This window comes from Suricata suricatta, chromosome 5 (assembly GCF_006229205.1).
Source record: "Suricata suricatta isolate VVHF042 chromosome 5, meerkat_22Aug2017_6uvM2_HiC, whole genome shotgun sequence".
Taxonomy (NCBI): domain Eukaryota; kingdom Metazoa; phylum Chordata; class Mammalia; order Carnivora; family Herpestidae; genus Suricata; species Suricata suricatta.
In genome coordinates, this window is record NC_043704.1 from 13,319,527 (window position 1) to 13,329,672 (window position 10,146).

The following is a 10,146-nucleotide window of genomic DNA, read 5'->3' on the forward strand; positions in this document are numbered from 1 at the left end:
TCTTGAATGTATCATAGATAAGCTGCTATATTACAATTGCCACTTCAGATAGCTGTGAAATTAGGTGATTAACTAGTTGGTATCTAACCTTCTAATTTCTGTATAAGTCTAATTACATGAAATAGAAGTGGGGGTTTTGATTTTTTACTTTGCTTTTCTGTTTGGAGTATCATTGAAACTACTGTATTGTAAATGATGGAAAATAATTGCATATGTTAAAAAATAAATTATATAAAAAAATCCACTAGAGTCTATGGCTTTTGTCACGCTTGACTTCTCGATAGCATTTAGTATATTTCATTTCCTGTTCCCTTCCTCTTGGAATCTCATGATTTCACAGTCATTTGCCTTTCCTTCTATCTCTCTGGCAAGAAGCCTTGGCAACATATTGGAAGTATTCCCTGATGCAGTTTGGAGTGTTGGTGCAGTTTGGAGCTGACGGCTAAGAAAAAAATTCTTGAGCCGTCTTTGATGCAGAAAAGGTGGTTTTATTAAAGCACAGGGACAGGACAGGTGGGCAGAAAGAGCTGCACTTGGGTTGTGAGGAGTCACTGATTATATAAGATTTTCTATCTTCTGGAGAAGGAGGCGGATGTTAGGGCTTCAGGAAATTGTGTCTGTGGGTTTCTGGAAATTTGGCTGTCGATAAAATTGCTTTTTTCCCCCCTGTACCCCATTAAGAAAGATGTAAACGGGAAGACTCTTGTCCTGCATAACTGTGATCTCTATCAGTTTTGTTTTTCCCTTTCCTTTGTTCTTGGGCAACCAGGAGTGCCCGAGCAGTATCACACAGATGGGGGTGGGAGATTTGGAGGAGCGTGGGGGGGGGGGTGTTTGTACTTTGCCCTCAGGTTGCCTTTGTTTCGCACTTTATTGCCAATTATTTTGCTCCCCGTGTAGGGAGTCCAGTTCCAAGCCAAAGTCCTGTGTGTGATCTTTCAGTCCTGACCACGAGCAGTTACAAAGCTTTGCCTGGTGAGTGTCACGAGGGAAACTGCCCTCCCCACGCCGGACTTGGTGCACAGCCGCCGGTTCACTAACCTACCCAGAGCTTCCTGGGGCCCATCTGAAACTGGCCCCCAATACACGGAGAGACTGAAGAGAGAGGCAGACCACTCCAGAGTGGTAAGTGGCAGTTTTAATTAGCAAGGGGACTTTATAAGTGAGGCTTGCCTTGGGCGCCAGCAAGATGAATGGATCCCTACACCCCCACCATGACATCAACTTTATCTTAAAAGTTGATAAAGAGGCCCTAAGTGGGTTCAGTCACATACACCATGCAGGCATTCTCGAGAGCATATGCGGATCTCAAGGCTGCGTCCTTGGAGCAGTGTGGGTGAGGCAAGCCAAACCCACATTCCGAGGACAGGGGAGGGGGTGAGGAGCCTCCTGGGGGCCTGGGCCAGCTCACAGGTCAGTGGGCGGTCATGCCTTTTGGTGGCATTCCCCGATGACCGCAAGGTGCCACAGTTTGATGGAGGGAGTTGTAGACAAACACTCAGGCGGCGCCTGGACAGCCAGGCTCAGGTACATATTTGTAATTCGGAAACCTGCAGGTGAATCCGCTACCTTTCCACTCTCTCCAGTCCCTTTTGCCTGGGGGGGGGGGTGCTGTCAGTGAGAGAACTCTCCCCCCATGGGTGCTTCACCTACTCCATTTCCCTGAGCACTTAGGAAGGGACAGGGAGCACCCACAAACTGGTGCGCCTCTCATAGTTGGCCTGGGGCAGTACATGAATAGAGGCTTGCTTTCTATTTGCACTTGAACTCTTGTCCTAGCTGCCTCCCTGGAGGCTTGATTACTTGACATCCTTCAGCGACCTTCCCATTTGGAAACCCGGTATCTCTCTTCAGCTGAAAGAAATGGAGTTGTGAGCTTTTTGGATCTGAGGGGTTATAGTTTTTTAAATCAAGTTTAGAAAATTATTTATCATTATTTCTTCAAACATTTTTTTCTTTCCCGCCCTCTCTTTCTTCTCTTTCCAAATACACATATATTAGGTTGCTTGAAATTCTGGTATGGCTCGCTGGTATCCTTTTCATTCTTTCTTTTTATTTTTCCTCCCTGACTTTCATTTTGGGTAGTTTCTGGGATCAAGTGCTCTGATCTTTTCTTCTGCAGGGTCTATTCTCTGTCAACCCTAATTCAGTGTATCTTCTGTCTCTGACATTGTGTTTTTCATTGTTGGAAGTTTGATTTGGGTTTTTAAAAATAAATATAACTTTCATGTGTCTCTTTAACATGCTAATGCTTTCCTCTACCTTCCTGAACATATGAAATATGATTTTAGTAACTGTCTTAATATCTGAGTTGCTAATTCTATTTACTGTTTGTGATGACAAAAAATTCTCAATGCTTTGGGTTCCTCCTTTCGGTGCCCAGGGCTGGAAATTATCTTCAGGAAGGCAGATTGGGAAATGACAGAGCTTATCTTGTTTGTTTTTCTTCTCCCAGTAGTGCTGTCTTGAGCTGCCTATTATTGTCTAGTAACTATCTATGTAAAATATATTTTGTCTTTCTGTGTATTGATAATTTAAGTCAGGAGACTAAATCTGGCTTGCATTATTCCATGATAGCTAGAAACAGAAGTTCCATTGTTGCACTAATTTATTTTTAAGTTTATTTATTTATTTTGAGAGAGAGAGAGAGAGAGAGAGAGAGGCGGAGCATGGGCCCAGGGGAGGGGCAGAGAGCCAGAATCCCAAGCAGGCTTTGCACTGTCAGTGCAGAGCCTGAGCAGGCCTTGAACCCCCAAACTATGAGGTCATGGCCTGAACCAGATGCTTAACTCAGCCACCCCACGCATCCTAATTGGTACTATTTTTTAGATACCTTCTCCTCTCCATTTTTTCTGCCTTTTCCTTAGTAGTAGAAAGTTGTACTTCCTTGATTCACCCTTGATGTCTCTTAATCTGTTCTCTCTAGTTTTTATCTCTTTGTAGTTTTGTTCTCGGTTCTGAAGGATTTACCTGACCTGTAATGAAAATTTTATTTCTATAATTATGTGCTTAATTTTCTTTCTTTTTATTTTTTAAAATTTTTTAATGTCTTTATTTTATTTGAGGAGAGAGAGACAAGAGTGTGAATGGGGGAGGGGAAGAGAGAGAGGGAGACACCGAATCCAAAGACAGGCTCCAGGCTCTGAGCTAGCTGTCAGCCCGGAGCCCGACGCGGGGCTCAAACCCTCAGACAGTGAGATCATGACCTGAACCAAAGTTGGATGCTTAGGCAACTGAGCCACCCAGGTGCCCCTGTGCTTAATTTTCAAAAGTAGTTTTTTATTCTCATTGTTTTTTTTAAAAATAGCATCCTGTGTTTATTTTATGGTTGCTCTAACATGTCAGGTCTTTTAGAATTTGGGTTTTTGTGACATTCTCTTCTTTCCAAATTCTATTTCTTCAAGAATCAATTTGTTCTGTTTGCTTATTTTTTTGTCTTTCTCCCTCATGCTGCCAATTTTCTCATTGTCTGGTAATCTTTAGGTGTCCATTTATATTCAAAAAGGCCAAAGCCTGGAGTGCCTGGGTGGTTCAGTCGGTTAAGCGGCTGACTTTAGCTCAGGTCATGATCTCACCGCTCCGGAGTTGGAGCCCCGCATTGGGCTCTGTGCTGACAGCTCAGAGCCTGGAGCCTGCTTTGAGTTCTGTGTCTCCCTCTCTCTCTGCCCTTCCCTGCTCCTGCTCTGTCTCTCTCAAAAATAAATAAACATTAAAAAAATTTTTTAAGGCCAAAAACTATTTTTTTCCTTTCAAAAGACACACAGAGAATGATCCTTGGACACCATAACTGATGTCTTACTTAGTAGGATAAATTGTGTATTAGAGGCAATAAAAGGTTACAAACCCCAATAGGAGACTCTTCTCAGTACAACTGCTGAGACCACAGAAATGTGAGCTGGAGGCATAAAGGAAGCAGCAGTCAGACGTGTGTACCCATCTGTTTCTTATCTGATTTTTAACATTTGGAAAGTTTATTTACTGCTTCAGTATTGAACCAAGATAAAACTGCATCCTGAGCAGCGACTGAGTCCTCATTTCCCAATTTTAGATCTGGACCCGAGTTTATGGTTCGACCTTGCGTATACTAATGTTTTGGGAAGGATCAATCCATGATACCTGGGATCCCCTTTACTTGTCTATGTCCATCAGGCAGAATTTTCTAGAGGAAGGCACCTGCGCCTTTCTTGGATGTGGACCAGAAGTTCTTGGGAATGATATGTGGGGGTATCAATACCCCAGTTCCCTCACTCTTTGGCCAGTATATTTCTGAGGAATGTGCTCTACACCATTTCCTTAAGCTTCACCACAGGATTAAGATTTATTCACCCACCTTGATGGCTGGCTTATTGGAAGTTTTCCCTTCTATGTATCACTTCTCTTCCATTCTGGTGCTGTCCTGCACCTCCCAGAAAACTACATGATCTCCATTATCATCTGAGGATCTACGGTTGGGAGTATTGGGGGGGGGGTGGCGGTGAACCAATTAAGGTCAATCTTAATATGAGCCAACGGTTGACACCTTCCCACACTTCTTTACACTGAGAGCCCTACGCTTCTCTCTCTAAAAGCTCATCAGTAGAGACTGATAAAGAGGAACAAGTCCCCACGCCTGTGCTCCTTATAATGTGTTCTATCCTGCTTACGGCGGGAAGAATTCAGACACCCAGAATGTGGCAGAGCAGCCTCTTACTTAGACTGTTAAACCACAACAAACACAAAGCTTCAAGACTGGTTGAAGTGTAGGCGCCAGCTGTCCTAAAGAATCTCTTCTGCTGCTGATCGGGTTTCATATCTGTTTATCTCCACTACCATAATGGTACTTTTCTCCTTCTGCAAAAATAGAAAGCCGCAGTAACGAAAAAATCTGCAACTAGTATATGCAATTAACAAAGTAGGTATATTTCAGGCAGTGATTCTCAAAGTTTGGTGTGTGTCAAGATCACCTGAGGGCTTATTAAAACACAGATTAAATGGCAGGGCCTCCCCCAAAAGTCCGATCCAGTAGGTCTAGGTCTGCTTTTCTAGTTAAGTTTCCAGGCGATTGCTCTTGTCCAGGGAACACACTTTGAGAACAATTAATTGTTGTTTGTCCCCTAGCTTAGATGATTATATTTTACAGTCTATTCCTTTCATGGAATCGTCTAATACAATTTATGTAGTTTTTCATATCATTGTATTAAAGCCAATAGATTGTCATGGTCACTTATTAGTGATAATAGGATCTTTAGAGTTTTCTATATAGTTATCTTTGGGCTAGCATATTCTACATTAGCTGCTCTTTTAGCTTGTAAAGTATTAACCTACTTCATTTAATTTTGAATTTTCATTTCATTTTTGTTTGGAACAGGTTTTAGATCCACTCAGGGCTGCAGCAGTGGCTTGTGAAAGCTTCCTGTCTCCTGTCAGGCTCTTAGCCCTGGGGGCACATCGGTGGTTTGGTCAGGTAAGCATCCAACTCGTGATTTCGGCTCCGGTCATGAGCTCATGGTTGTGTCAGGCTCTGCATGGAGCATGAAGTCTGCTTGAGATTCTGTCTCCCTCTCCCTCTGACTCTCCTCTGCTCACATTTTCTCTCTCTCTCTCTCAAAAATAAACATTTATTTAAAAAAAGAGAGAGACTCTGGCCCTGCTTTGGGAGGGAAGAAGGGGGGATGGTAAGGAGTGCAGGGAGGAAGGAGAGAAGGAAAGGGGTAGAGAGGGCACAGGGTTCCTGTATTCCTGGGCAAACACAAGCCCTCCTTTCCAGTAGGGTGGCATGGAGGGCCCAAGGAGAGGAGAAGCGATGGCTCTCACGTCCCCGGTCACCATGCAGGAGCCAGTGCTGGAAGCTGGCTCCGAGTGAACAAAGGGAATCTTGGGAATCCAAACAAAAGCCCAAAACCAAGGCTTTTATTCTAAGAAAAGTCCTCTTTGCTGTCCCAAGGGAGCCACCTTGCAGAAAATAAGGTGTTTTCTTACAGAAAAACAGTGTGTCCCTCTCGCCCTCCTTTGTCTGCATTCACAGCAAAACAAACAGACAGCTGCTCCCCCAGCGGGGCCATGGCCCCACGCATCCTGGCCCCAAGCACCTGGCAGCCAAAGTCCCCCCCTCCCCCCCCCCCGCTTCTTCTGATTCTTCGCCAGCTGGGACATCCCCTCAGACAAGTCCTCGCCCTTCAGTTGGAAACTCCTGGATTGCACATCCGTGTGTATTTGATGGTTACCTCCAATTCAGCCATTGCACACCCAAAAAGCTTCCGCGCATGGGCCGGCTCTGGGGTCCGCACGTTGGCCTCCTTGCCCACCATGTGGTGGGACAGCAAGGTCACCACCCTCTCCTGTGAAGGCAGTGGACAAGTCCAGCTTCCTCCTCTGTGGCCCCACAGAGCGGGGGACCTGCTCCGGGGGCCCCAGGGCCCAGGGTCACCATGAAAGTTGCTTTGTTTCCGGCTCTGGCGAAGTCCGTTTCCCTGTGTCTCCTGAACCACTTTCACCTCCTCCTGCAGTGGGTGAAAAGGAGACAGACTTCACCCCTGAACGTCTTGCTGACCTGATTTAGGGGGACTCTGTCCTCGCCAGATGGGCTTCAAACCAAGGCCACCATCATCACTTTGTTTTTGCCAGAGGACGTGTGGCTGTCCTTCCAGGTGTTCTGGATGTCCTTCCTGAAGACCAGCCATGGAGAAGACAAAACGGTACTTACACATGTCCGTCCATCCCCAAAGCTCCTCCATCAGGTTCTGTGTCGGTTGTAGGCCTTTCTTGGTGCTTTTGGTTAAGGAAACTTTCTTGTTGTGCTTGGATTTGGGCATCGCGCTGCAGGTGGAGGCAGCGGAAATCGGTCTATCTCATTTAATTTAATTTTTAAAAACATGAAAAAGATGTTTTTTTTAAAAACAATCCCACAGCATTTATTGTCATTTGGTAATAACATAAAGGTCATCAAAACAATAGGAACAAATGTTTTAGAACTATACTCCCAACAAAAGACCTCTGAGAACAAACTACATGGCCTTCTCAAGAATTTCTCAGGGCGCCTGGGTGGCTCAGTCGGTTAAGTGTCCCACTTTGGCTCAGGTCATGATCTTATGGTTTGTGAGTTTGAATCCCACCTCAGGCTCTGTGCTGGCAGCTCAGAGCCTGGAGCCTGCTTCAGATTCTGTGTCTCCCTCTCTCTCTGACCCTCCCCTGCTCGCACTGTCTCTGTCTGTCTCTCAAAAATAAATAAAACACATAAAAAAGAAGAATTTCTCACTTCATTGATCATTTCTAGTTGGAGACACTTTGGAGCAGGGTAATATTATCTCCTTTGAGCATGATCCGACCCGTTGTTTTCTTGACTTTGTTTTAGAATGAATCTCTTCTGCCTCATTTAATATGAGGTTCATGTACTCTTTAAAACCAGTGATACAGACCTCTATCTGCATCTTCACTTGCTCATAAAGCCACACCTGAATCCGAGGTTTATTTTGCAAGTACCTGAAGATGAGGTTGACGGGCTGCACCGTCACCTTCTGCACTTTCTGGCCCTGGCCCCGGTGGAAGCTGACAAAGACCGCACGCTAGCTCAGAAAGTGACTTCCGGTCAAAAAGATGTTGTTTTTAAGTAATCTCTACAGCCAGTGTGGGGCTCAAACTTGCAACCCCCAAGATCAAGAGTTGTGTGCTCTACCTACAGTCCCAAGAAGGTGCCCCCCATGTAATTTAATTTAATAATTTAATTTTTGTTTAATGAATTTAAATGCCAGTGAGCAATCTCATTCTTTTCAGATGTAAGACTTAGTTAGCATCTCCAAAGATATTGCATATATACAGTGGAGATTCGTTTCCAGTCTTTTCAGGATACTTTTTACACACGTAAAATGACAGGCTTTGAAGTAAAAGCTCTGATCTCTTCCTTAATTCTGATGCAATTGTGTTGTATTTCCAGAATACACAAGGAGGTCCCCCGCGGAGTTTCCGAGAAGTTCTACAGGACGCTGATGCCAGGCAAGGATGGAGAGAGGAAAAGGGGCCGATGTCAGCTGAGTGGCCAGCAGCTGATAACCAGGAGGATCATCAGCAGAGCCTAATCACAAAGTGGAGGCCTGGGGGGTCGAGGCTCTGGGCAGGTCAGAGAGGAGAAGGAAAGCGGAGCAAGACAGCTCGGAGGGGAAGGGGCCGGAGGAGAAAAGGGCAAGGGAAAGCAAAAAGCACAGCCTGAGTTGGAAGAGACAAAGCACAAGTCGCCTCTGGTAAACCTTAATCATGAAATATGCTGCAGTTTATGTAATAAGAGACACTGTGGCATTCAGTTGCTGTGTCCAAGAGCAAGGTAGAGAAAAAGAAGTGTAGAGTGTATTTTACATGAAACATTGTTAGGCAGGTGGGGTACGTTCATTACAGAGGCTTTTCCATGGGCCTCTGTGACAAAGGGGAAGTCCTTAGGTTCACTCGTGGAAGGAGGAGGAGAAGGGGAAGGAGAAGAAGGAGAAGGAGGAGGGGAATGAGAAGTGGAAGGAGAGATGAAGGAGAAGGAGGAGAAGAAGGAGGAGGGAGGGGAAAGAGGAAGAGAAAAACAAGACTTGGTGGAGAAATGTAATTTATCTAATGACAAATACAGGATAAGATATGCTTGTTCTTAGAAACCGAGCTTGCTCAATACCTTGTAGGGTGAACATACTTGTGGTATTTTTCCGGCTTCTCCAGTTGAGGCAGCCCATGCCACAGCCGCACCACTGTGTCTTTCAATTCACTGTTACCTTTGGGTCCTTTTGCTAGTCAGAAAGCACTAGATTCTAGTCTTAGATTTATCTTCCAAGCCTGTTCAAAAGAACATTGCCTGCAATTACCCGAATGTCCATTGCTGGATGAGTGGATGGACAAAATGCAATATATGTATATAGAGAGAGGGCTGAAATATGCTACAATGTAAATAAACCTCTAAAACTTCGAGCTAAGTCCAAGGAGTCAGACATAAAAGGTCACATATTACATGATTCCATTCATACGAACCACCCAGAGTAAGTAAATCCACAGAGACGGAAAGTAGATAGGTGGTCTTCAGGGAAGGGGTGGGGGTGGGTATGGGAGTGACTACTGAATTTCCTTTTGTGGGGATGAAAATGGTGGTACTTGAAACTGGGGGTCGTTGCACAACATCATGAAGGTACTAATGCCACTGAATTGTACATTTCAGTGGTCGATTTTATGTTATGTGAATTTCACCCCCTTAAATAGAGAGAGAGAGACTATTGCCGGTGGCACATCAGATTCAAATATATTGTGACGTTTTGTTCTTCCATGGCAGGCACTCAACTTCCCTTTCCCAGAGCGCGTGGTGATGAGTTTCTCAGATGCTTCTTCCAGCAGCTCTAAGCTCACAGAAGAGGATGGAAGCCTGACTCGTGTTGTAAGAGCGGTCTCCTACCGCAGTCTCTGCCTTGATGTCCTGCCCGCCACCTCCTTTCAGTGTATTCAATAAACTTCTGTCTCCTTTTTTTTCTACCTTGGGTCAATTCTTGCACCGCCTGCCCCGTTGGCTTCCACCCAATTGGGTCACCCCACATTTGGCTGCTCCCATCTGATCAGGAGACCCCCACATCGGTAGGCGCCCCCATTTGGTGGACCGCACATGGAGAGCCTTTGCCAGCCGGAGATCTCACTGGATTCTCTGGGAATTTCTCAGGACTTTCTCTCCTGGACTGTCTGCGGTAATTGGTGAACTGGCGATGTCTTGCAGAGGTGACTTCTCAGTGGGGATCCAAACTGCCAGGGGGATCCAGAGGGACGGCGCTTACAGGATGGATGAAGGACTTCCCCCTTTGATCTTGGAGGGATATTTCCCTCCCTCTCCTTTCTCTCTTTTTTATTTAATGTTTTTTATTTTTGAGAGAGAGAGAGAGAGAGAGACAGAGCGTGAGCATGGGAGGGGCAGAGAGAGAGAAAGAGAGAGGAGACACAGAATCCAAAGCAGGCTCCAGGCTCTGAGCTGTCATGTCAGCACAGAGTCTGACCTGGGGCTTGAACTCACAAACGGTGAGATCATGACCTGCGCTGAAGTCAGCCGCTTAACAGACTGAGCCCCCCCCCCCCCGCGCCCCTCCTTTCTCTTTTTAAGCTCTTCAGCAGCCTAACCCCAGTGCTTTGCAGACAACTGAAGACCTCTAGCCAGCACAGCTCCCTGGT

General features: G+C 45.5%; 1 long non-coding RNA gene and 2 pseudogenes across 1 annotated transcript; 1 reads left to right on the plus strand and 2 right to left on the minus strand.

Moving 5' to 3' along the window:
• Positions 1-6,154: 6,154 nt before the first annotated feature.
• Positions 6,155-6,791, minus strand: LOC115292582 (annotated as a pseudogene).
• Positions 6,792-7,248: 457 nt separating this feature from the next.
• On the minus strand, positions 7,249-7,678 carry LOC115291064 (annotated as a pseudogene).
• A 296-nt stretch (positions 7,679-7,974) lies between these two features.
• Positions 7,975-9,465, plus strand: LOC115292583. The gene is made up of 2 exons (XR_003909041.1): positions 7,975-8,090; positions 9,269-9,465. It is a non-coding gene; the product is annotated as an uncharacterized LOC115292583 (long non-coding RNA).
• Positions 9,466-10,146: the final 681 nt, after the last annotated feature.